The following is a 27977-nucleotide window of genomic DNA, read 5'->3' as shown; positions in this document are numbered from 1 at the left end:
TTGTCAGGATGAATGATTCTGTTATTATTTGGCCTGCGGAAGGAAAGTTGACCTTGAATTCTACCACCTTCTGAGATATGAGCAAGAACAAAATAAACCAACTCTGTTTGTAGGGGCAGAAGGAGAAGAATGTCAGGAACATTAGATACATCATCATACATTCTTCTTGTTTATGTTTCTCCTATAGCAGGTTATTCAAACTATATCTGAATCACTGATCTTTTTACCCAAATGATGTACAGAACATTTGAGAAATGATTGCCTTTGCTGTTGACAAATAAGTACTGTGGTATCTGGCTCCTGAAAACCAAACCCTATTGATATGCTATACATACAAGTTCAATTATGTCGTTGATGAAAACAATTATAGCTGGAATTTAGGAGTACAGATTAAAAGGTTTGGAGACTTGGTAAAAGTGATTCCACAAAATATAAAAAGCAAATGACTTTTTAATTCTATGAATTCATCAATTTGTAAGTTAATGGAATTAATGAAGCAAGAAATGAAATGGAAATTCTGAAAGTTTTCTTTCTATGCTCAAGTCCTGGAATAGGGTCTTACCACTAGTTAGAGCTAAAGGTAATGAATAGTTTCATTCGAACACTAATTCAATTATATAATACTCTTCTCCTTCTATCTCCCCCACCCCTCAACAAATCTATGGCAAGTCCTTGACAGATTTCTCTTTTCACCAGAAGAAATATGGGGACATTTTAGCTCCAGTCAAAGTGAAATAAAAAGTTCTACTGAAAGCAAAGAAGACAAGGCAAAGTATGGTTATATTATTGGTTTCAACAGAGCTTACATAACAGCTAACTGCAATGGCTGGTACTGCTCTAAATGTTTCTATTGAAGCTTCAGTGCTTCTCTTCTCACCCCATGCCTGACCTACTCTTTGAATAAAACTATTAGTTCATTTTTGTGTTTCTCTTTCACATTGCAATGAACATATTGAATACTGAAGCGTTGTTCATTATGGATTGTGAACATTACCGTGCCCAGGGAAAGAATTTCCAGCAGTGATTTTATTAGGAGGAGGAAGCAGGGAATTGTGAAGTAAGGACCAAATACATTTACTATGAATTTGGATTTTTTTCTCATCTCAGTTATCAAAAGGCAATGTTAAGAAGAAACAATAACAACAACAACAAACCCCAATACATAACACAAGCACAGAACTCCAGATCCAGAGCTCAAAGCTTGGGATCTTAATAATAATAGTAGTAGTAAAGTTGGAAAGGACCTTGGAGGTCATCTAGTCCAGTGGTTCTTAACCTGGATGATATTGCCCCCCAGGGAGCGATTTCGTTTTTCAGGGGGGCGATGGAACAAAAAAGGGCGATGTGGGGGCGAAGGAACAAAAAGTGGGTGATATGGGGGCGATGGAGTGAGAAGTTTTGGGGACACTTTTGAGACTTTTTCATACAGTGAATCGCTGCATATCTGTCATACAAAAACATCAGATCGCTCACTATTAGTGGATTGAATTGTGTTTTCAAATGGTCTTCCAGTTAGCTTCAGTACAGAACGCCATACATACGTGAATACGCATTGCTTACCTTCATGTGCATTGCGCAGCAGCCTCTACCCTTTTTATATTTCTTTTTGCATCTTAAATTTCACTTGTAATTCAATCATTAAATGTTACTGTTTTTCTTTTCGGGCATTTCACTTTCTTGCAATTGAATTTTGTTTTCAGTGGTCATTACATTTAAGTGTCCTGAATAAATAAGATAATAATGAAATACATGTATCATGAAGTTTGGGAATAAAGTGACGGGTGGCACCAAAATTTTTCAAACAGTTGAGATATGGGGAAAAGACTGGAAATAAATTATTTGCATCGATATGTCCTGATGACAATTTTAAAGAAAATAAAAAAGTGTTTGGATAAATTGAAGAATTATTTCCTATGTTGTGATTAAGAGGTTATGTTGGGGGAGGGGGGCAATGACAACTTTCTCATTGGCTCAAGGGGGCGATTCTTTCAAAAAGTTTAAGAACCACTGATCTAGTCCAACCCCCTGCTCAGGCAGGAAACACTATACCATTTCTGATTAATGGTTATCCAATTTCTTCTTTAAAACTTCCAGTGTTGGAACATTCACAACTTTAGAAGGCAGGTTGTTCCACTGAATAATTGTTCTAACTGTCAGGAAATTTCTCCTTAGTTCTAGGTTGCTTCTCTCCTTGATTAGTTTCCACCCGTTGCTTCTTGTCCTGCCTTCAGGTGCTTTGGAAAATAGCTTGACTCCCTCTTCTTTGTGACAGCCCCTGAGATATTGGAATACTGCTATCATGTCCCCCCTCATCCTTCTCTTTGTTAAACTAGACATATCCAATTCCAGCACCCGTTCCTTACCATTATTTGATTTAACCATTTTTCATTTTCTGTGGGGGGTTTTCTCCTTCAAGTCAGAGTTGATTGCCTGGAGAAGTCCTTGCTGTTTTCTTGGCAAGATTTTCAGAGATGCTGCCTACAGCTGAGAGAGAAGGGCTGGTTCAAAGTCACCCAGTCACTTTGACTGGAACTCATGATCTCCTGGCTTCTAGCCACCATCATTTGGCACCTGCTGATGCTATTTCAACTTCCTTCATGGATATTTACCTGCAAGTTGCTTCTTTCTAAATGGAAATCTACATACAGGCAGAATAAGATCCCTGAGGCTATTCTTCATGCTTGTTTCATAAGAGCCTGACTAGCCTTTTTCTGCAAATGGATTTTATTTTGTCTGTTTATAGAACTGTTTCTGTTCTTTTCTTTTTGGATAGTTATTATATACATTAAGCCCTTTTAGAATTTCCTATCAACATCCAATTTTCCTTTCAAGTGGGAAAAGGAACAGGTATTTCATTCTTCGTTCTCTTATTCTGACACAGAGTTAAGTAGGTATACAGTCTCCTAGCTGCCTGTCAAAATTATTTTTACGAACTTATTTGATTTGGTATACCACCAGTTATCAAAATTTTCAGCAAATAAACAAATTGGTAAGAGCAACATTAAATAAAATATAGGTGAACTAATTGCAAGTGAAACCTTCTCAAATGATCTTGATAGCATGGAAGTTCATATAGACAGAGATCAAACAGCTTCTATCTTAACCCAGTGTTTCCCAACCTTGCCAACTTTCAGACTGTGGACTTCAACCTTAAACGTGCTGGCTGGGGAATTCTGGGAGTTGAAGTCCACACATCTTAAAGTTGACAAGTTTGAGAAACATTGACCTAACTCATGTAGGTCTATAAAAATAAAGACCAGTACTTCTATTTTACCTGCAAGTGAACTATTGTGCTTTAAGCACAGCATAATATTGTTTCTTAGTACTCAGGGCAATTGAGTTTTCCAGATTAGAGACTCTAATTGCAGCAGCATCTTGATTTCCCTCAAAGAGGTGTTTATGGTTTTACTAAAGACATCTCTAATTCTCTTCCAGTTAGAGGTTACAAGCCAAATTCAGAAAGAATGGACGGGACAAGTGGTGAAACATATCACTTCAATAATTGTCTACATCCTTATTTATCACAAATCAAAATGTATCAGAAAAGTTACCTGGCAGTTCCATAGTTCTTGGAACATTAAAAGTTGAATTGAGCCCATCTCAAATATCAGCAATCACCTAAAAAAAACCACAATGAAACTTTTCAACAGAGGCATATTGATTATTATTATTAGATTCTGTAATATACAGTAACTCTTGGAGAAAAAGTAGGAATACACGTCAGCCCTCTTACAACCCAAAATAAGTAATCGGGACATGAGTTTACAGATTAACTGTTTTTCTTTAAATGTTCTTTCTACTATGCATTATCAGTTTTGAGTTGGGTATTCTTCAACCTGTGCTTTGCCACTTCAGCTCCAGTAGTTCACTTGTACACTACGGTCCAATCTTTAAGGCAGGTCAAAGAGGGTGACAATGGCTCTAATGAGCTATATATCCTAAACACAGAATAAATGGGGGACCTATACCCACTTCTTTCCAAGTATTTGGAATCCAACTAGATTCAACAACCTTTCTAGGCACTCCATCTTAATAGTCCACTTAGAGAAATAATGGAACTAACTCAACATTAATCCATTGTTGGAGGGGAAAGGAGACTGTCTAAAATCCCAGATGTACCCATCATCCCCTCCCCATAATCTTATATGTAAGATTACCTATATTATCCATTATAGTCTTAGTTAACCCATATCCAGAACCTTTACCTATGCATATAAAGAGATAAAACTATACTTTTTCTGAAATCTGAAACAGGTTGTTAGAAACTTAGCAAGAATAAAAGAAGAAAGTATTATAAGTTCTACATTATGTTATAAATACTGCTGAATCCATCAGCAGCAAAGCTGAAAGCTGAGAATCTGGAGCTTTCAATTACTCTCTGTGACAAACACGGGCTCAGGCTTTAAATCCAAGCTGGCTGTCATAAGCTGCAAGTGGGATTTATGCGTAAGCTTTCTCTAAGGTATGCTAATCAATGAAATCATGGAGGGGTGGGTGGTCAGCCTAAGAAAAACATCTTCTTACTGTTCACAGGTTTGTTTGTTTTTTTCAGAAATGAAGCAAACTATTTTGCTTCCTTATTTTTGGCCAAAAGTTGACAAAGCAAAACAAAAACCATAGCTAACAGCCTGATAAATTCTCTCCTAGCCACCACCCGCAAACTACAGTAAGTGAACAGCCCTATAAAATCCACACTTTTCCTTCCCGTGTTGCTAATCCTTCAACCATCACACTTTCATGACCCCCCCATCCGCCCCCCCAAAAATGAGTTCAGTGGTCTCATCAGTCTCAATTTTCTAAAAATGTTGGACTGTAAAAATTCAGTGGCAACTGTTTAAAATGTATGACATTTCCCAGTCTTTGAAGCATTTTGTGTGATTAAAGCTATTTCCTCTTTCTCTCTCTTCATAAAATATGGCCAGGAAATGAGAGAGCCTGTTGAAGTAAAATTTAATTCTATAAGATGAAAGTTATAATAATCTTTGCACATCAAGAAAGAAAGCCACAGTGATTAAATATGTAATCATTATAACAGCATGAACTTAAACACTGAATAAAATACCAGCCAAACCCACCTCAGGTGCCTAATTCTTGTGGAGAATGAGAGCCCAGTGAACAATTTAATTTCAAAATTAATAGGTGGTTAGCAAGGAACTAGGGGCAGAAATATTTAAAACATAGGCTGAAAGAAAGAAGGTGAACATGTTTTAAGTGCATTTTCATAATCTATGTAATTCAAAATATATAATGCTGATAGAAATAATCATTATATAACACAGAAATAAAACAAATGATTGGGAAGGAAAAGATTTTAATAGGATAATATTAAATCAGCATAGAATATGTCCTATTTTGTAGTGAAAATAGGTGCAGTTAAATTTCATGTTTATTATCTCCAAGGGTATAAAACAATTGCATAGGCCAGTGTTTCCCAAACTTGACAATTTTAAGGCATGTGGACTTCAACTCCCAGAATTCCACAGCCAGCATTGCTGGCTGTGGAATTCTGGGAGTTGAAGTCCTCATGCCTTAAAATTGTCAAGTTTGGGGAACACTGGCATAGGCTTTTCTTTTTCAGAGAGAGAAAAGAGGTATTTAGGAGAGATAGGTTAAGAGAGTAATTGGAAATAGCATCTTTAATTAATGGAAATATCTTATGCAAATTATTTCATGTATCTGTAAGTCAAATTGAACATGAGGTTAGAAATCCATCTTTTCTTTAATGGGTTGGCTCTTCTTATATCAAAACTGATAGAGGGCTGACAACAACAATTACAATTACAACAGGAAACAAGGACAATTTAGCTCTAAACGCTTCTCCTTTGGAGATTATTTCTCAGAAGATGTGAACTCAAAGGGACTTCTGCCTTCTTCCATTGGTTCTATTCTTCAGCTAGATGGCAGATGTCTATATGGAAAAGCAAAGCAGGAAAAGATTTAATTAATACTCGAATAAGACTAATGTTCCACCAGGAAATCCTAAGTCTGCAGGCTTCAGTGAGAGGTAAATAAAAAAAAAAAATCCCAGAACAGTCAATGGCAAATCATTTCAGTACTGTTGCCACCCGCCTCCCCCCAATGGTTACATCTAAGAAGTCCATGAATGGAGAGGTACCAATAAAAGGGTGATATGGGTAAAGTTTAGAACATCCTGGCACTGCATAACTCTCTTCTTATATAGTTAGACCATTTTTGGTCAACTTTGGTCTAGCATGCCAAGACCTAAATCAGATTCTTTTTTTGCAGATGAAAAATTTCCTCTTATCCATTTTCTGTAAAGGTCAGGCACAGTAGAAACTGAAGTATGCATGGTTGCAAAGGTGCTGGAGTTGTGAATCTTTTGCTTCCTACCAAAAGACATCACAAGATGAAATTAGGACTGCCCTAATGGTTTGTTGAAACTTCTAACTGGCTTTTCAAAAAGTTTACAGCAGCAATAGAAACTTTTTCGGAGGAAGGCAACAGCATAAAACTCTGTGGTTGCTTTACCTCCCTGAAAGAAATTTTCCTCTGTCTCTTGCTGGATCCCCAATTTCAAGTGTTGTGATGGAAGAACAACACAGCTGCAAATGTCACATCCTAAGAGAGCCAAGAAGAGGTTGCCTAGGAGACCAGCCTTGAAAAGTGTGTTTGCCATTGAAAAGCAATTGATAAACATGTAGATCCACCCGGATCTTTATCAGACATACGGTATATTTTTTTTTAGTCTTGCACCCAGACATATAAACTGAAATATAAAAACAATATGGATAAGTTCAAGGTTAGGTTGTCTCAAGTGGCTTTATGCGGATATATGTTTAAGAACAACAAACGCAAGACTTTTTGCAAAACTAAGCTAAACAAAGAAAAAAGTTCTCCAGAGACAATATTTGGCTTCCTTTCAGACAGAGGGGTAAGTGGAAATGGTCCAATCGACTATGCCAACTTAGAGCAGCAATTAAAAACTACCTACATTTTGAGTAGGCGAGCTTGTCTCTAGCAGAACCTTTTGTTTTCCCCTGTCGTTCTTGTTTTTTGTTTTTTTTATGTTTGTCTATTTCAGCTGATGAACCATGGCTCCCCAGTGGCATTTTAGGAAAAACAGAAGAGTTGCCAATTGGATCTCTTCTGCTCCTGCTGTTCAGAGCTTCAGCAGAAAGTTGGCTTCTTCCAATGCTATGTTAGCAAAATAGGGGGTTTTGGGGGGAGGGGGGATTCAGCATTGTTTCTTTCTCATGATGTTTAAAATCCACACCAATGTGCACCCTGAAAGAGATCAATGTGGGATGGGACACATTTTTTTTTTTAAATTGCAGGTTGGCTTTGGAGAATTGAGTGATGCTGCCCAAGACCTGATGTGTATTCATAGCTGGAGGAGTTTTAGGCAAAATGGAAACAGCTCAGTTCCAAATAAAGGAGATTATAAATTGAGAGGGAAAGGAAAGGAGAGAGAGGAAAGGACTAATGATGGGAGAAGCTTACTCTTGAAAATTGGAACTCTTCTGAAAGCTTACCTCAGAGAGGCATATTCCCAATTTCACTTTTTCAGTAACACAACTTCTCCTACTTTACTTAATCTTTAAAAGACCAATGCGCTTCAGACAGTTTGGCATTGTTTGCACCCAATCAACTCTACCATATCTGAGCTGCAAAAATCTGAACAATCTCTAAATGGCAACAAAGAGCATTTCCTAAAGGTTGTGCTGAGTTTTGCAGTCCCTACATGAAAGGCTTGATGGTAAGTCATCTTCTAGGACCCCAACATTTCTTGGAAGGTCCATATGATTATTCAACATTTTGAGTCAAGGGTTACCATAAGGGTGGAAAGTCAAAATGTAAGCAGGGATAGGAATTCACTAGATGGACCTGAGTACCAATATTGCACATGTGATGTTCCTGTCCCAGAAGTCTGAATGCAGCATGCAAAGATCTCTAGAAAGGAGTCTATTATGCATACAGTACAGAAACAGAAGCTTATAGACAAGCAGGAATCCTCTTAGGACAAATGAGGCCTGTGTTGCACTCTGATGCAAGGATAAGAATGATAATGTTATTTAGAGCCGTGGTGGTGCAATGGTTAGAATGCAGTACTGCAGGTTAATTCTGCTGACTGCCAGCAGTTCGATCCTGACTGGCTCAAGATTGACTCAGTCTTCCATCCTTCCGAGGTCAGTAAAATGAGGACTTAGATTGTTGGGGAGCAATATGCTGACTCTATAAACTTGTAAAGCACTGTGAAGCAGTATATAAGTCTAAGTGCTAGTGCTAATGCTATGCATAGTCATGATCAAGGGCTATTTATTTATTTATTTCATTTCTATTCACCATAATCAGAAGGTTCTCTGTGGTTTACAAATCATCAGATTATATTATTTAATCTCTTCCTTTTCAAATTTAATTTATTAATACATAATTTCAATTTACTAAGCTATATACATCATTAAATATGGAGGGGGGGACATTATGTAACAGGACTAGTCCATGCATTACAGTTAGCAATGCAGAATTTGTAAAAAGTAAATCTAAGCATTTTTTTTTAGTTTTTCATTGTGAAATAAATATTCCAGAGATTTCTTTATGCTGTTTATTTGAAAATGTTCATTATTCATCCAAAGTATAGCACAGTGCATATAATGATTTTGTTCTAAACTTTGTATTCCTATTGACTTATTCTTCCAAATTTTCAGAATGAATTCCTTCTGGCCATATCATTTGCAGAACATGATTTACTGCTTTCAAATCCCAGTCCACTGCTTTTAATTAGTTCTGGCTCTGCTTCTATTCCAATATCCTGGTGTGTACTGAACTAAAATGTAGATGATGTAGAAGGCCTCTTCCAGCAAAGCTCATTTGGCAAATATTGACTATGGATTTCGGTGGTGGCCATGCTTGTTTGTATTATTTGTGATTGAAAGTTGACACCATGCTATGAGCTATGTATACACATTGATGTTCATTTATGCAACATAGCCTAACTATATGTTAAGTGAATTTAGTTTACAACAATAAAAGCAGTAGTAAGTTATTTCTTTCATTTGGCTCTTCTGACTAACAGCAGAGTTTGGTGGGGTTTCTTTAATCCATTCTGCTACAGTGAATGTTACTTAAAGTTAATCATTTTTATTAAATTTTCACATGCTTTTTGCACTAAATGCAAGGAGCTTTGTGGCATTTTTGTGATGAAAAGCTTAGGACAATCACATCGATTCATAGCCACTTGGTACATGTAGAAGTACCTCTAACTGATTCTAAACTGCAGAAATTTTGACCCATGTGGTATCTTTCAAATCCCTCAAAGTCAGCAATAGCATTCCAGTCTTTCCTTTTCATGTCTCTATTATGACTATATATAATTACAACAACTTTGGATACAAGAACATTCTGGGGGGGAAAAAACCCCATTAAGAATACCAATTTTTCCTATGTACTTTTAAGATTCTGTGAGCAAGGTTTTGTGATTACATATCATCAACTTTATATATCTAGTTTAACATTTATTTTTCCTGTAAACTCTTCTATCTTTGTTCTTACAATTCTGCTGAATTATTCTCTTTTTTTTTCCCCCCCCCCGTTGACTTCTTCCCACATTTGCATGTGAACTGAGAACGTATAGGGCAGAGAGCTGGTTCCTAGGGGCCTCAGTGCCAAGGATTTGCTGCTATGCTGTCAACTCCTATAGACTTCTGGGCATGCAACAAACTCTTTGTTGCTTGTTTACCAGTTTTAAGATTACTTCCTACCATCTGCTCAGAATGTATCTGTCTTGATAGCCCAGTCATCCTTAGTGCTTGGCTGAACATACTAACTTACTTATGATTAGTCCATTAATGCAAGTTAAAATCTAAGTCACTGTATCAGTATGCACTATGGATTATTTACTTCATGAATAATTTCTGTTTTTGAATACTGAAGATGTGTTGAAGTTTGGAAATATCAAAAAATAAGATTCACCATCCTGTAGGAGGCAAACAAGCTGTCTGCTAAGGTCCACCACACAAGTTCCTGTGAAACAATTTTATATTAGTAAATCTCTAGTTGTCATGAATCATATGTTTTGTTTTTTAAAAGAACTGATACTTTTATTGCCTGGAAGTGAGACTTTCTAAAAATTGCAGTTGTTTTGTGCTTGAAGTACTTTGTTTTGAACTCAGAATACTTTTGATGACAGCAGCAAAAGAGTTCCTGCAAGGCCAAACCAACGATCTGTTCCTACATCAAAAGAGGGGTATTCTGAGATCAGATCTTTTGAATTCAATCTGTTTTGCACACCTCTACCCCTAAATGATGTTGGCTCAGAGCAAGAATGACAGCTGCTCACAGAGAACAAAGGAAAAGTCCAAGAATTTACACTGCAATGGACTTCCACAGGATGTCCATCCCCATTTTAAAGATGGATTCAAAAACACAGTCTTGTTAATTCACTAGGAGGGTTAACATATTGTGTTTTGCAACCCTGAGCCTGTAATTTTTTTATGGGCCAAAGATTTTCACAATCCCCATTTTGGAGATGCCACCACTTCATTGCCACATTTCCTGAGGCCAAAATTAATACTTTTAAAATTATGATCCTAGTCTTTATATGAAATGAAGACCTATGACAGAGCTGCATGATTATTACTTTCATCACATCATGGAGATGGGCAAGGTCTAATTCCCAACAATGGGAAGAAATGGCTAAAGCAGCATATTCCACTAAAGTTATGAGTCCTCAATTCCACATAAAGTTCATGTACAAAGATAGAGATTTAGGCGTCCAGGTTTTAATGGAAGAAAGTCCATAAGTTTGACAGTTTGTTTGTTTGATCACACTGAATATTCCATTCACATTAGAGGTGTTTTTCCCCAAAATAATATTCTCATAATTTCAACTGGAAACAATGATGCACATTGGATGGGGATTATGTTACCTTGCAATAAACGGCTGAACATGATATCCAATTCTGGATGTGGATTCCCCTTCACAATGGATAGCTTATATTTAAACGCCCTGTGAGGTTTACTACTCAGCCAAATAATTAATTATATGTGATTCTAGCTTGAATGGAAACAGGCAGTGGTGGGATTCAGCCAGTTCGCACCAGTTCAGCAGAACTGATAGCTAATTTTTGTTGCTGAGGCCCAGAATGGATTTCCAGAAGCAGCATCCACACAGAGAACTGGTTGTTCACATATTTGAATCCCACCACTGGAAACAGGATATATATTTTTGTAATTCTGTCCTTGAAGAAAGACATGTTGGACAACTTAAAAGATGTCAAAGGGGCATGCATATCTGGGGCCATGCTTTTTTCTTCTTTCTTCTTAAAGCTATTTCTCATCTTCATAACAAACACTGCCATCAGTATCTCAATATCTTGTAAACAAAATGAAAGGAGAAAAGATTTAATATGGATAAAACTGAGGTGTTATTTGTGGCCAAAAGCAACTGTGGTTTTTTTAATTATGTTTATATTTTGCAGGTGAGGGATTGTAGGTTATATTCTCTAAGAACAAAGCAACTGATAAATGTCCTACTTTTTCTCTTTGGTTGCCAGTTCTGATTACCATGAAACATGTAAATGTTTAGCAATTACTATATTACAGCTTTCTCATGTAATGATAGAGCCTACAATACTCCTAAAGCTGGTTTCTTCTTCTCCAGTGACTTGACTGGTAGCACAAGGCTATAGATCAGTGGTTCTCAACCTGTGGCTCGGGACCCCATTTGGGGTCGAACGACCATTTCACGGGGGTCTCCAAACAAGGCTGTCTGCCATTTTTTTCCCCTTTTCTTTGGCCACACCCCTGGCACCCGGTGATGTATAAGTGGTTGGGGGTCACCACAACATGGGGAACTGTATTATGGGGTCGCGGCATTAGAAAGGTTGAGAACCACTGCTATAGATGTTCTGGAAAGAAGAACTTGAGAAAGGACACTCTGCACAATATCAATTTGAACACTCTTGACAAAGAGTTAGACTGGAGGACAGTGGTTATTCTAGGTTACTATTCCAAATTGGAAAGTGGAAAAAGAGAAAAAAATATCTGAATAAAACTGTGACAAATCACATCCACAGAACTGCTAAGAAAACTTCATGTGTTATCCATATATTAAACGGTGGCTGCACACAGTTGTAAAAAGACTTTACTTATTTTTTTATATATTTTACATATGTCAAAGAGCCAGGTCCCCAGTGTTAAGTGTACTACACAGTGATTTCCTCTGCATCTGCTTTTTAAGTGCAGAAATCCAAGGAGATGGACATTTGTGTGTTCATCTATATATGTAAATGCTAACCCAAATAGTGCATTAAAAATTAAATCTCAAAAACAACAGCATTTTTCAAGTTTACCTTTTGCAGTTGCATTTCATAAAAAAAAGATAAGTCATGGTATATATGGTCAAAGTGTTAGATGAAGCTTGAAGAGATTCAGGTAGGATTACATATCTAAGTTGCAAAAATCCAGATGATCATGATGTCATGGTTCTAACAGATGAAACTCTTCAAAGAACTTTGAGACACTGTTTACCTTAAAGAATCTTTATTTGAGAAGCATAGCATCGGCACTAACACAATCGAAGCCAAAAACTGGATTCCCCTCTCCTGAACACATAGTATCAAAGCACAATTCCCTCCTCCAATTAACAGTCATAAATCACATTCTCTAATTAGTTTGAAATGCAGACTTTCCCTCCTGTTCTCCAGTCAGCCAATTCTTATCATCTCTTATTTCAATAACCTTGGCTCACAAACTAGGTTCAGTATTATTATGTCTAGCTAAACTCTCATGCACATTCCTCCCCCCCCCAACATCATCTAACTCTAACTCTAAGAGTAAAACATAAAAAGAAAATGGTTGCATCTCCATCTGTTGTCAAAGCAAAAACATCTGATGTTAGCAGCGTTGACACATCATATACCATGTGCTGGTAAGCCCAGCCATACTACAATTAGCTATTCAGCCAACTAAAATCTAGTTCACATGCAATATTGTTAATGCATTTATACACACACAGATCTGAAAAACGTGCAGAGATTTTTGTTTTCTTGTTGGCAGGACTCCTGCCTCACCAGGCCCCTAGTACCATCTGCTGTAACTGAGCATTCTGTAAACAGTAGTTTAGAGGGAGGTTGCTACTAGAATGTTATTTTTGTGTTTTTAGTTACACAAGTTTAGTCTACCCCACAATGTTGTGATAAGCATAAAATAAAATGGACCTGCATATATCCTAAATTGTCCTTAGGCTTTTGGAAGAAGGATGGCTATCAATATAGTAAATGCATAAAATGATGAATATGCATGTATACATCATCTCACAGTCACTCTCATATTTTTAAACACTTCTAACCCTTCTGCTATCATAAATGGCATACAATAGAGACAAACACAAGACACACACATATATTTTCAATTCTTTATATTGTGAAGCAATGCTGAAATAATTATCAAATTAAACCATCCACATGTGGAATAGCTACACAATGTTAGTTTGAACTGATCCGTTTTTACTGTTTATCAGGTATATCATCCAGTCCTATTATTTCAATTTTTTTCCTTTTCCTTTATTCTGCCCACTTTGATTGCAACGTTGTTAAAATACATTAGAAAAATGAATATTGAAGGTCAGCACTAAATCTAATTTTTTTTGTTGCAAAATCCCATGTTTCTTGTATTATTAAACAATAATCACTTCTGTATTCTGAGAAAGCTCAATGGTTATGAAGGAGGAGAGAAGGCATATTGGCCTGTACACTATAATATGTAAAAAGGTATCTTGTCCAAATACTTAGTTTAATGTCTTTTTTGTTTTAATGAAATAGAAAACAGGTGATATGGCTTGTTCTTTCTGTGTTGGACATAATTTTGGATACAGTTACAGACCTACATAGCACTTTAAATCTGTTGATCTTTCACTAAAAAAAACAGAATTTTTTAATTGAGAATACCAATGTGGAAAAAAAAAAGGTTTAAATAAAGCATATATTTAAAGAATAAGCTCATTTTTGCCAAGCACAATAGCACAACTGCATTTAGTGATGAAACCCCCCCTTCTATTGGTTATTTATTAGGTAACTAGTTGGAAAACGAAATAATTCCTGTAGTAGGATATAGTTAGCCATTACTTCCTCACCCCATTTGAATACATGGATTTTGTAGTAAAGTTTTGACATGGGAAATAAAAAAGAAGCAAAATAGTCCTCTTTCACAGCAAATCATCAATATAAATTGTAATGACTGATCATTATCATTGATTCTACAAGCATCAACTCAGAGGAATGTTTATTTTCTGAATAAAGCTACCACTCGATTCATTCAAACAGACAAGCATTTGTTTGTAAATCTTTCTATCCTTTCTGTACAATAAACATGGAGTTATTTCACAATATGATGAAGTTAGTATTAATTAATAAACCTACATGTGCATGAGCAAGGTTTTTTTCCCACAATGTTTAGATTCTGTCTTCTATGTGAGGATGAAATCATGTATTTAAATGCCTATGAATTAGTATCTTAAATTCTTTATCCATCTATCAAGTCCTTCCCAAGGATTTGGGATAGCCACATGCTGATGTTTTACAGTGTTAGAGGTATCATTGCAGGAAATAAATTGTTCCGAGTAAAGCTGGTTTATTAGGAAGAAATGTATTTATGTTTAAGCGACTATGAGCATCTCCCAGTTGAATATGAGTTTGGAAATAATGTGGGATGAGAACAACAGAGGCATATGCACAACAGGAGGAACCGATGAAGCCAAAATAATGGATGCTACTGCAGATCAAAGCCCCACCCCCTTCTAAGTATGCACAATGTTGATGTTGATAGAAAGCAGTGGAACAATGAACTGCTGTTGTGTCTGCCATTTTGGCTTCCCTGACCCATCCATTTTGGACACTCCCACAGTAGCATCAGCTCCCTGTCCTCTATTTTCTTTCAAGAACCTCAAGCTTTCAGGAATATCTGAACAGGCCTCTAAAGCAGTGGTTCTCAACCTTTTTAATGCCGTGACCCCCAACTGGTCGTAAGTCGAGGGCTACTCAACCGGTCGTAAGTTGAGGACTACTCAACTGGTGCAGCACCGTTTGGGACTTTTGGCGGGCTCAGCAGGGCAGAGACAGCCTGGACAATTCCTATTGGCTTTTGAAAGCCAATAGAATTAGACTCTATTCAAGAGAGTCTATTCTATTGGCTTTCAAAAGCCAATAGAATAAAAGGGAGTAGCACAGCTAAGGAAAAGGGGGAAAAAATGGTGGACTGCGTTGTTTGGCAACCCCCGTGAAATGGTCGTTCGACCCCAAATGGGGTCCTGACCCACAGGTTGAGAACCACTGCTCTAAAGCTTCCGAGGTAATGAATGATGCTGTCTGTCTGTCTACCACTACCTATCGTAGCAATTCATACTTTCTATGCTTCCGTTTGTCTTTCCAATTACCAACTAAATGTCATTTGGAACATGGTACTATCAAAGCAGCTTGTTTCTGGCTTGGCTTTGCTTGCTTTGGCTCAAATAGAATAAAATAATAGCCCTTGAATGCTAGGCCAGTCTGAATACATTTAGATAGTAATTTTTACTCCTAGCCTTTCATTACAGTCTTAAACAGTGTAGTCAGAGTTCAAGCAGTCCCCAACAGTCATTACCATTAGACTCAATAAAATGATTGTTCAAACTGTAGACCAAAATGCGTGTAATGATAGTTTCAATATTCTCTCCAGCAAATACATTTTGCCACATCCTATTGGATTCCCCCCCCCCCTGCTCATTTGTTCAGCCATATGGAGAAACCAGACCTTGGCACCTAATGGAATCTGTAGAAGTAAGAGGAGGGGGAAATCCTGTCTGTCTGCCCCCCAAATAACTGTGGTTTGAGGCAGGAGAAAAATAGAAATTGCTAGTGCAGCTTTTCATCAGTGGGAGGGGAGCGTGCTGAGTTTTCTCTCTTAGAGAGTCCAACGTTCTGTTTTGTTCCATTTTTAAAACCAGAGTTCTGCGCACAGGTGAATTTCATGCTAGGATTTCAATGGATGTGAGGCCTTATTATGCACATAAATACAATACTAAGGAAAGGAGGGAGGTAGAAATAGGAATTATTCCTACATTGCAGAAATCTACTCACTTCAGATGTTTTTCACATTAGCATTGTTTTAAGATTAGGTTTCACTAACACGGCTTAAAAAGCATATGTTGCAGCGAATTTTCAAATCGCTGAATAAAACAAATGCTTGACTATTCAAGCCTGTATACCCTCACTTGGAAATAAATTTATCTACATTCGGTGAAGATTACTCCATTGCAAGTTTAAGATTATAGTAGCAGCATGCAAAGAATATACATGGAGTAAACTGACTGACACATTCAGGATGCATTTGAAGAAAGAAAGAAATCTACAGACCCATGATCTGTATTGCTTTAAGGTACTTATGCTTCATTCCAAGGAGTCTGCTTTCCAGAAAGTAGGATAAAGTCGTTTTTGATTTTTAGTATACAATGTGGTATGAAATGATTTGGTGATGGTAGTGATAGCTCTATCTATGGATCTCAGGCTTTGCTGAATAGTAAAATACCTCCAGCCACAAGCAAACCTATTCTTGTTAATTTTATCTCCAATCCATTAGTGATTTGTCACTGCCTCTGAATTCTTCAATCCATTTTCTCCATAAAAATGTCAAGCTGTCTCTTAAATTCATTTATACCATTGGCTTTTATGACCTTCCTTTAGATCTTATTGTTATTTTCCAACCAGTACGAAACAGCTGTGCCTGGATGATTTCCCAAGTTACTCTTAATTTGCTACTTTGGTTCTGAGATTATGTGTCCTGTTGACACCTAATACTTTACCAATGTATGCAATTTGTTTCTCTATTTTGACCCAGTATAACAACATGTTTTCTCATTTATGCTGAAATCAAAATCTATTTCTTGGAGGGGGGGGTCTATTTAAGTCAGTTCAGCCCAGACTTTAATAGGTTAAACAAATCTGTAAAATCTGGACTGAACTAGGTAAAATACCGTATATTCCGGCGTATAAGGCAACCCGGCGTATAAGACGACCCCCGTCTTCGACACCAAGTCGCATGCCTAGAAAGTCATCTTATATGCCGGAAACTACCATTATTTCCGGCGTATAAGATGACTCAGAGTATAAGATGACCCCCGTCTTTGGCGCCAATTTTAAAGCTTGCGAAAGTAGTCTTATACGCCGGAAAGTACGGTATGCTTTTTTGTGAAAACTTTTTTTAAAAAAACAAAAAGAACAAAAATATTCTTTATATACAATAGTGGCAAAAATTGTGGAAACCTTTTGGGAAAAGTGTATTTTTAAGGTTTGATGGCTAATAACACCACTTTTTTTGGAGTAGTACCATAAAATTATATATCAATGGAAAGATAATTTAATCAAGAATGTCATGCAACAAAGTTTGTTCAATTATCTGTACAATATTCTATGAAAAGGTATAGCCAAATAACCAGAAAAAGGAAGCACAACTTGCTTAGGTTGATATCAGGTATTGTATTTATAACAATCTTAATCTTTAGTTTATTAAAACAATGTTCTAGAACTTTATTTCTTTTCATTTTTTCTTTATCCCTTTTCAAAAGATTATCCACAATTCTGACCAGCGCACCTGAAAAAAGTGTATTGCTAGAAAAAAGATGCATAAAGAAAGACAATGTAAAGTGTTATGAGGCAATTTGACAGAGATATCCCTATGGCCAGGGAAACCATAATCCTTTCTTTAAGTAATTTGTGTTCCAGAAGACTTACTTTCTAAACCCCCAAAATAAGTTTTAAGAATGTCTCCATGGAAGAATAAGAGCATTGAAAGGATCAGAAGACCAGTTTATTCTGGCTAATTCTTCATCTTTAACATAGCCTACCAGATATGTAATATGCATAAATCGTGTAGGCTTTAAATCATCACATCTGCTGAATTCTCACAAACTGAAAAGAAAACTACTTCTTTGTATCTTTTTTCCCCCTATATTTCTTCTTTTTTTGTACCTATAGTTTTTCGGGGGATAGATGTTGCTCTCTTTTAGTTTATATTAGCCTTATTCTTTATATGTATCTGTGCATGTGTATGTGTATGCATATATAATTTTAAGACAAGGTTAAAATACAAAAAAATCAAAAAAGAAAAAAAGGAAAACAGGACAAAAAACACAAAACAATCAAAACATCAAGCCTTATTCATTGCAGTAAAGACAGTAGCAGAACTTCTTTTTTCTCAAAGCATCTCCTTTAAGGACTGGAAAACTGGGAATTCTGTCCCTTTCACGCAGGGCCTAATGTTCTTATTAGTTTATTCTTGGTCTTATATTTTCATTCATCCTACATTGCCCATCCTTCAGTAGACTGTAACCTGAAGTAGCCTGCTAATGGCTCCCTTTTCCTGAACTGTTTCTAGATCCTTATCAGTTTGTTTGAATACACAATGAAAGTTATTTATTATATGACTTTGTGAATTTATGTTTTATTTTGAAAAGGAAAATACCATAGCAGTCAATTGTAGCTGAATGTTTCCACTAGCATCTCCTTTCTTTATGTGTCACAACTTTCTCAGTTATGAATATATTTGAGAAAGTCAGTTTTTTTTAAAAAAAAATGATGATGTTGATTATGATGATGATGACAACAATGAAGATGAGGTCACTACAATTGGCCCACTGAATCCCAATCCAGTTTTTTTCAATTTAAGAAATTAGTGGACTTGTTCTGCACCTAAAGAATTTTCTACAGTTGTAAGAGATCTGCCCATGAAACCCTAGATCAGGGGTGTCAAACAGCCAGATGTATCATCCGGAAACTGTGCCCACCTCATTGCCGGCAATGGTAAAACCGTCCCGATACGTTGTGCAATGTCATGTGACATCGCGAGTTTGACATGTCTGCCCTAGATGAATGATTTGCATACCACTGGCCTATCTAGAGAAGCGTGGTAATAAAGGAATGTATTTTGGGGGGATACATGGGATACTTCTGTGGAAGCATTGCCCTCCCCCCTCTTTTTTTCTCCAAATGCCTGTCATGCAAATACAGCTTTGTAGTTTCTTCTGCAAGGATTTCCATATAGATTTGTAAAAATGTGTAAGAATTTGAAAGATGGGGGTCTTTATATTCTCCAAATGCAGCAAGAGAGGGAAGAAGAAAGTAGTCACGTTGGCAAGTATTAGAGCTGGAAAATTAAGTAGATAGGGCATTTCAGTTATCTGATGCAGAATGCTGATATATATTTTCCAGATTAAGGAAAACTAGAAAGACACATTCCAAAAATAATATAGCTAATATAACTGTAAAATGCATTTGTTGTGCTGATGCCTCACAATTTGCTGAGCAAAGCTGTACTAGCACATGTCCAAATTAAGCAAGCACTGTTTTGTGGCGCTCCTAAAATGCATTTCTACTGTAGGATAGCTCTCACACATTCCATCTTGTCTCTCCCTGTTCCACAATTTAACACTGAAAACTGTTCAGTGTTAACCTTTATTTTAAAATTAATATATGTGACCGGTTCACAGTGAAATAATTCAGATTTTTCACCACAGCAAGAAAATGTGGTGCAATTATTTGAGGCTTTGCATCTCACAGAGCAGGATAAATGCTGCTGAAGTTCAACATTCAAACATTAAGGGGACTGCTTATGTACACAGCCTTTGCATGGTACAAAGTTAAACAAAAGATCTTTCTGAAATTTAAATGTAGGTTTATTATTTATGTGCAGATGTTCACAGATTCAAAAAACACCACCACCACAAAACCTTTGGTTGAGAGATGTTCTTGGGAGTCCTTGCATATGTTGCATGTTTGCGGCCTCTCCACAAATTTTCAACAATTTTCATGTCAACACTCCAAATCTTATTTTTTGTGTGTGTGTGTGTGTGTGTGTGTCTGTGAAGTACTTCATGGCTCATTTGTCAAACAACAATTTGTCTGAAATTGTATAGGATTTCTTGCTTGAGCTTGGGTTGAACTAGAACAGGGGTGTCAAATTGCCGGCCCGTGGGCCGGTTGCATCATATGGAGGCCGCACATACCCCAGCTCCAGCAATGCAAAGAAAGTTGCAAAACATCACGTGACGTGGCAAGTTTGACACCCTTGGACTAGAAGGTCTCAGCTCTGTTATTCTGTTATTCCTTTGAAAGTTGTTTCAGACAGTTGTCTTGTTGACATATCCAAACTCATTTCAGCTTCAGTTTGTTACAGTTTGTTCAAATATATGTTAATAATCTTCCTGCTACCAAGGTAATAGTTTTGGTGCCAATGGCTACAGCACAACCCCAAATGATAATAGAGGTAACCTCTCTTTAATTGTTAGCAATTGTTATTTTATTCAAATGCTTCTCTTTTTTCCCTAGTGTCACTTGTACATTCATAACTGAATGTTCAGTTTTTGCTTCCTCAATCCAAAGCACTTTGTTCCAAAACACTTCAGGCTCATCAAGGTTTTACTTTGAATCTGTAAAAGAGCTGCACATGCATAGAAAGTATAGATTCATATTTTCAGAAAGTTGGTGGCACTTAACTTTATATCACATATAGGTTGGCTCATCTTCATTTTGAGATTCATTAAAAGATGCAAGTTGATCAGAGGAACTTAATTTTTTGCATAAATTTGTATGTTAAATTCACTGGGAAGGGAGTCGGCATGATAGAGCACTTACCCATTTTAATATTAACATTGTTGCAGTTTCTATATTAGGTCAACTGATAAATGAGCCACAGTCACACCGATGAAGCTGTGGCAGCTAATAAAGTAGGAATGGAAATCTCTCTCTCTTTCTTAAATGGTAATGAAGATGGGAAATAGAAGGTTCTGCTTTGAAAATTGTTCAGGTAACACCATTTTGCAGAGTGTCAGCTTCCCTTTAAAAAATAATAATAATACAGGATTTGTTTTATTCCAAAACGTCAAATGAGTTAATAAGCCAAGGGAAATGCAAGAGCGCACACTGGTATCCCAGCTGTCACATTAGGATCCCAAGAAAAATAGTGCTCAGTGCATGATTTCCAAAGAGATTGTTAAACAATCCACTGAGGTGTCCCATGCAAAGATAATAGTAGTTGTCAAGATGTCTTGAAGCAAATGCCAAACTTAATGAAAGCCATTATCTTCTCAATACTTTTTGAATCTTTGGCTTTGAAAACAACAACAATGAAAGTACTATGATAATATGTATATATCCAGATTACGCACCTCCGAGGACTAATGTCATACTATGTCTTTTGTGTTGTGTAGTTATGCTACTTTAATAGTGATCTGCAATGTCATCTCTCCGGGGAAAATATTGTTATTACAATTGCCTGGTATTAGATTATATTTCAGTTCATGGCAATGAGAATGGAGAATAAAAAGGTTTAAGAATATAGGCTCCTGTTGAAAGAATCACTGTTAGCCTTGGAAGGAAAAATGAGTCAATTTCCAAGCTGGTATTAAAGAATGAAGAACTTAGACAGTCAGAGGAATCAGAGGAGTTTATTTCCAGGAGCAAGAGATAATTGAGACACACAATCAGCTGCTTGGAAGGGGCCACACATCAATTTCCTGGGGTAGCTTTTTTTTTTTTTTAATAGGGAAACCTTTCCATTCTGCCTGTAGGAATTATTGGGAAGCCTAATTAGCCAGCCAGCCAAAAGGAGTGCTCTATGGTCAGGCACCCTGCTGAGCTTGTGGATATTGCATTATGAATCGAGATGATGACCTCGTGGAAAAAGGACCCTTTCTTTATGAAAAAGGAAAATCTTAGATAGAGAAGGGAAGTCTCTGATACCCTAAAAAGATCTTCTTATTTGAGTAGGCTATGGCCCTTTTGCAATCTTGCAAATTTCAACCTTGATGTTAACATCCATTTAAGCATAATTTCTAATCTTTTGCCCTGAAATTGGCTAAAATGTTGGATGACAAGGAGTGAGGGAAGTTGAATGGTAGAGGGTTTAATTTCCTTTCTATGTTATGACAGCTGTGCCTTTTACCTTTGAACTCGGGAAGTCCACTGAGAAGTTCAAAATGCTTATTTCTAATAACTATATAAGTTTAGTGTAGTTTGTTTATTGATTAGTCAAATAATCAAATCAGAATATAGCATCAGGTTAGTAAAATAGAGTAAAATTGGTACAACATATTGATATATACAAAAAGTGTTCAATAAAATTCACAAATAAGTTCTCTGCCTTGGCAATTGACCCCAATCTAGGTAGATCTCAACTGAACGGCTTTAGTTATAAAGTTAGCACTCTTTCTAATTGCCTATATATTTGTATCTTGAAGGAAGCAAGCTAGTCTGTTGATGGAATCCCTGTCAGCTATCTTATCAATTAGTTGGTCTAAATGCTGCAGACCTTGGCTGTAATGTGTCACTGACAACCAAAGAGAATATGTAAGATGTCTTCTATATGTGCAGCCACCATATTTTTTTCTCTGGATACAGTACTTGATGGAACTGACCATGTTTTTAAATATCTATTAAAAAGGCAATGCTGTATAACAAAACATGAGTTACATTTGTTCCATAAGGGCATACTTGATTGTTATAAGGGATTCTTTTAAATTGCAATCAGCCAGAGTAAAGAATCTTCTGAATTTAGATATTGGTATGTGTCTCAAATAGCTTGCTGGTATCATTATAGGAAAACAGTTGGTTTTTTTTTTAAAAAAAGATGTTCTGTGTTCAGTATATATAGACATATGGGTTGTTTTTATCGGGATGTGTGTGTTGTATATTGTCCTGGGTTTGGTGATTATGAACATTATAAAAATACTGGGAATGAATGGATGAACAAATAAATAATGCCTTCACCTTGAGCAGCAGTATAAACAGTTGAATACATTGGTCTTCTGGCTTGGGGAGAGATGTTGTTATAACCCCCCCCCCCTCCATCATCTATATTTCATCTATCTATCATCATCTGTAAAAGCAACATAGACCTTTCTACCAATTCACAGATAGCCCAACAAGGCTAGTACTTTCAAGGCTGGGTAGCAAAATTTCTACTGCCTTGTCTTGTATCCTATTTAGATACCTGGTTGCTTTCAAACAGAGATGCCAACAGAGGCTGAATTGGGAATCTTACAGAGTCAAAGCATATGTATGGCCATCAGGGAGATTCCCTGGGGTTGTGGGACATGTGCAAAGCAAATCAGTTCTTCAGTCTCAAATGATGCAAAAACTGTAACATCATCCACGGGTGATACTCTACTGCTGCAAAGACGAGATTATTTTTTTAGAGCAGGGAGAGCCTCAAATGCCCTTCCTTCCTGAATAACATGTTTGGCAGACTTCCAAGGGATCCCTTGAGCCCCATCTTAATTCAGGCATAGTTTTGTCTCACCAGAAGCAAAGGAATTTGCCTGTATCAGTCAAGTGGCACAGAGCTCTTCAGATCTGAATACATTCTTTGCTCTGCTATGCATTTTACAATATTTATCTCTGAGAAAAAGTAGTGCCAGTTAATTAAAGCACTTAGTTCATTGTATTTTTAATAGAAGAGGATTGTGCTGCATGGTGCCAGGATGTTTACTAGCAATTTCACCCTGGCATAAAATCAAAATCCTGTTCCTCTAGCCTTGAATTTCCCTCCCTGCTTTTCCATTGTTATTCCAATGCATCTCAACAATACAGGATCTTTTCTCCACCACTGATGAGATTAAGCCTCTCCATGGACCCCAGCTAAGACTGACCTTTGCCTAATTGCAAGCATGCTTGTTGTGTAAAATTCCTCCTGTTCAAGCTCCTTAAGTCTTATGTTAAGTGCTTAGATCTCAATAAGCAGGATGGCTCATTGTGCATCTAGGGTTCTTAATCATTCTTAATGCCTCCACTGCTAAATCTCATCAGAATCTTCCTTTTACCATCATTTTGAGGATTTCCTCTCCTTTGTATTGTTTTAAAGTTATCTACCTATAAGAAATATGTAAAATATATATATATTAGTATGAGGAAAGAGGAGCGATATAACAAAATAGAGAGATGTCTGTGTTGTTTCTCCCAATCCTGAAATTTAAGATCAAGTTCCTTTGCTTTTCTACAAATTTCCTTAACAAAAGAATCCCAACAATAGCAATGGAAACACTTAAGACCCATGTTCATTGTTTATTTAATAGTCCAACTGAACATTTGCCATTTTCTTTCAACCAGTGGGGCTTTATCTGTCTTTGGACACAAGATCACCTGGCAATTAGTCACAGCCAGTGCTTACTGTGCATCATCTTGATTTTGATATGGGGCTAAGCTTTATATTTTGTTCACCGCCAATTGTGTGAAAGCAACCAACAATCTCTCATCCTGTAAAGTCAATTCAGTTGGTTCCTCCCTTCTATCTTTATTCTTTTAGGAATATGAAAAAAGGCTGGAGAGAATACCAAATAAAATTGTAAGCAACAAAATTCTAAAGAAGAAGGTGTCTAATTGCTCAAACCCTATTACAACTGTGTAGTATTATAAAGTTAATAATCACCCAATATTGGTCCTTTCTTTCAGATGGAAAATAATTATTTTTATTTGTACTGGAACATTGTGAGATTTTATTTAGTCATGTGCTATCCTGGGTTATAATCACGCTATTACAGTAAAGTTCATATGTCAGAGCATGCACAGTCTTATTGTGCTGAGGTAACCCAGGAGTAAATACAGAAAACAGTGGTTTCTAATTAAATAGTGGTTTATATTACACTATCTAAAAATATACACTAGAAACAAGATACATACATGTGGTGAAACAGCAAACTCTTATATACAGCAATTACAGCAGGAAATGGACAAGAGAGAGAAAGACTCCAGCAAAGCCTTTCCTTTTGTACTCAGACTCTTAAAGGGATACACACACATGCTGAGTCATTCCTATTATTGCATCTTCCACTTTACATTACATCATTACATAAGCTGTTTAGCTATTAAATTATTATCCTGACATCATAGAAATCACAACTAAATTTTTTGACAAATTTATATAATCAATATGTAGTGCCTGGCCAGTGCCAGGCAACCGATGTATAGAAATAAAAATGTGTGGGGTTTATTTTTAGGTGTTTTTTCACCTTTTTTTTTACTATCCAACACAATGAAAAGAAATTATATAAAGGGGCTTGGCATTTTGTCTGTCCATCACCAGGATAATAGAAGACTGTATAGAAGAGGAACAAATTTAGTGATGAGATAGATAACGGAAAAAAAGACTGGATCCAACTGAGGTTGCTAACCCCTCCCTCTTCCAAAAAACATCCTCCTGCAACATTTATAGGAATGCATTTTTATAGGAAAAGTAGTTTGGCAGCAAATCAGAAATACTTTTTATTCTAGGTCCCTCTCCCTATTTCCTTCCAGTCACATGATGCTGACTGGACCTATTAGCAAGAATTAGTAAGAATTCCAGAAGATGGAATCTGCAGGGTTTTCCTACTTTATTTCTGAGATAGACAGATGACAGATAGACATACATTCAATACACACAAACACACACTCACATACATGAAAAAAGAAATTCTTCCAGACAAGTATCTCTCTTCTATTAATAAAAAAGAGATTTCTGTTATGTTTATGCAGTTATATTAGAAATATATTACCACGTTACAGAAGAGAACCGTTGCTTATAATTTTTTTTTAAAAAACTGTCTTAATTATGAGAAAAGATAGAAAATTAACTATATAATTAACTATAACTATATATGCAGTTCTGAATCATCCTCTATCTGGTATTCTCAGCAACAAAATGTTTATTCAAATACACAAAGGGAGATCAGAGTGTAAGATAAGACTCTGATGCCTGATGAAGAGTGGATGTTCTTCCATATTTATCATTTAGTTATTTAGCTTTGCAATCTTAAAAGCATACAATATCCATTTCCACTGTCCTCGAGTAAGCTTCCAAGCTATTGGTACATATTAAACACACACACACACCCCACAAACACAAACCAAATAATCTCCCAGGGCAAAATTAGTGTATGAAATGGGATCTATCCAAAAGAGCATCTATCTCATTTGATCATAGGAACAAAAGTGGTGTTTTAAGCACCTTATCGCAAACCATTATTCTGTAGCACAAACTGCCCTATGAATACACATGTGAGCATTTAGAAAAACCCTGTACTCTGGGTGTGATAGTGAATTGGAATAGAGTTCTAACTGTATGGAAGAAAGTTGGAAATTACCCTTTTTCTATTTCTTTTCTTTTTTTCATTATTCCTTTTCACCTTCCCTTTTTTTCTATAATTCCTTTTTTGTTTTTTATATTTTATCTTTTGCACAAATTTAATCAGGTATATATATATTTTTAAAAACTTAACTCTCGAAAGAAATTTGAATTTTTTTGCCAAAGGCTGCTTAAACTGAAACTCCTTATCTACTATCCATTTCATATGTCTAGTTTAATGAAGAGAAGGACGAGGGGGGACATGATAGCAGTGTTCCAATATTTCAGGGGCTGCCACAAAGAAGAGGGAGTCAAGCTATTTTCCAAAGCACCTGAGGGCAGGACAAGGAGCAACGGGTGGAAACTAATCAAGGAGAGAAGCAACCTAGAACTAAGGAGAAACTTCCTGACAATTAGAACAATTAACCAGTGGAACAACCTGCCTCCAAAAGAGGTGAATGCTCCAACACTGGAAGTTTTTAAGAAGAAACTGGACAGCCATTTGTCCGAAATGGTATAGGGTTACCTGCCTGAGCAGGGGATTGGACTTGATGACCTCCAAGGTCCCTTCCAACTTTTTATTATTATTATTATTATTATTATTATTATTATTATTATTATTATTATTAGTAATCATTGCGCATTCAGCCAGATGTTCAGACTGGATTTGGCATTTTCTCTACCTATCGAGTTCTTACCCAGGACCTGGGATAGGCAGATGTGGATGTTTGATGGTATTACAAATATCGTCGCAGGATGGAAGCAGTTCCTAGTAAGGCCGCCTTTTGCAATTGACTAATAGCGAATTTGTCAATGCCAATGGTGCTCAAGTGGTGCTCCAGTTATTTTGGGATTGCACCCAAGGCGCCTATGACTATTGGTACTACCCTTGCTTGCTTTTGCCACAGTCTTTCTATTTCTATTTGTAGGTCTTTGTATTTTGTTATCTTCTCCAGTTCTTTCTCGTCTATTCTGCTGTTTCCAGGCACTGCCATGTCCACTATCCAGACTTTCTTGTCTTTCTTATCGACAATTGTTAAGTCTGGGGTGTTATGTTGCAGGTGCTTGTCTGTTTGAATTCTGAAGTCCCAGAGCAGTTTAATTTTATCATTTTCTATGACTTTCTCTATTTTATGATTCCACCAGTTTTTGCTTACAGGCAAATGATATTTTTTGCATATCTTCCAATGCACCATTGTTGCTACTTTGTCATGCCGCTGCTTGTAATCAGTTTGTGCAATCTTCTTGCAACAGCTTACCAAGTGGTCCACTGTTTCTTCAGCTTCTTTGCATAGGCGGCACTTACTGTCTGTTGCTGTCTTCTCAATTTTGACTTTGTATGCGTTTGTCCTTAAGGCTTGGTCTTTGCAGCCAGAATTAGTCCCTCGGTCTCTTTCTTCAATTTTCCTGCTCTTAGCCATTGCCAGGTTTTATTATTATCTGCTTTCCCAGCTATTTTTTTCATGTATTGGCCATGTAGTGCTTGGTCTTCCCATGCCTCTATTCTGTTCTTCATTTGGTCTTTCTTGTAGGCCAGTTTGGTCTCTCCAGTAGTTAGTAAGCCTTCCTGATATACTATTTTCAGGGCATCTTCATCATTGTTCTTCAGATCTTCTTCCAAAGCCATTTTTTCTTCTTCAACCATCTGATGTACTTGTAGCATTCCACGCCCACCTATTTGCCTTGGTAGATAAAGTCTATCAATGTCACTGCGTGGATGAAGGGCATGATTCATTGTCATTATTTTTCTGGTCTGCCTATCCATTGCTTTTAGTTCTGCTTGGGTCCAGTCCACTATTCCAGCTGTGTACCTAATAACTGGGATTGCCCAGGTGTTGATTGCCTTTATGGTATTTCCTCCATTGAGTTTGGATTTTAAGATCTTCTTCACT

At 36.7% G+C, this 27977-nt stretch overlaps 1 long non-coding RNA gene across 1 annotated transcript in view; it reads right to left on the bottom strand.

Moving 5' to 3' along the window:
• Positions 1–5587: 5587 nt before the first annotated feature.
• The window catches only part of LOC120319659, a 49939-nt gene continuing 27549 nt past the window's right edge, over positions 5588–27977 (bottom strand). The window contains exon 4 of the long non-coding RNA XR_005559806.1: positions 5588–5908. This is a non-coding gene — a long non-coding RNA (uncharacterized LOC120319659). The remainder of the gene's footprint in view (positions 5909–27977) is intronic.

This window comes from Crotalus tigris, unplaced genomic scaffold (genome assembly GCF_016545835.1).
Source record: "Crotalus tigris isolate CLP2741 ecotype Arizona unplaced genomic scaffold, ASM1654583v1 scf7180000020925.269527, whole genome shotgun sequence".
NCBI classification, from domain to species: domain Eukaryota; kingdom Metazoa; phylum Chordata; class Lepidosauria; order Squamata; family Viperidae; genus Crotalus; species Crotalus tigris.
The sequence above is the reverse complement of the archived record's forward strand: the minus strand, read 5'-3'. Positions and strand labels throughout refer to the sequence as shown.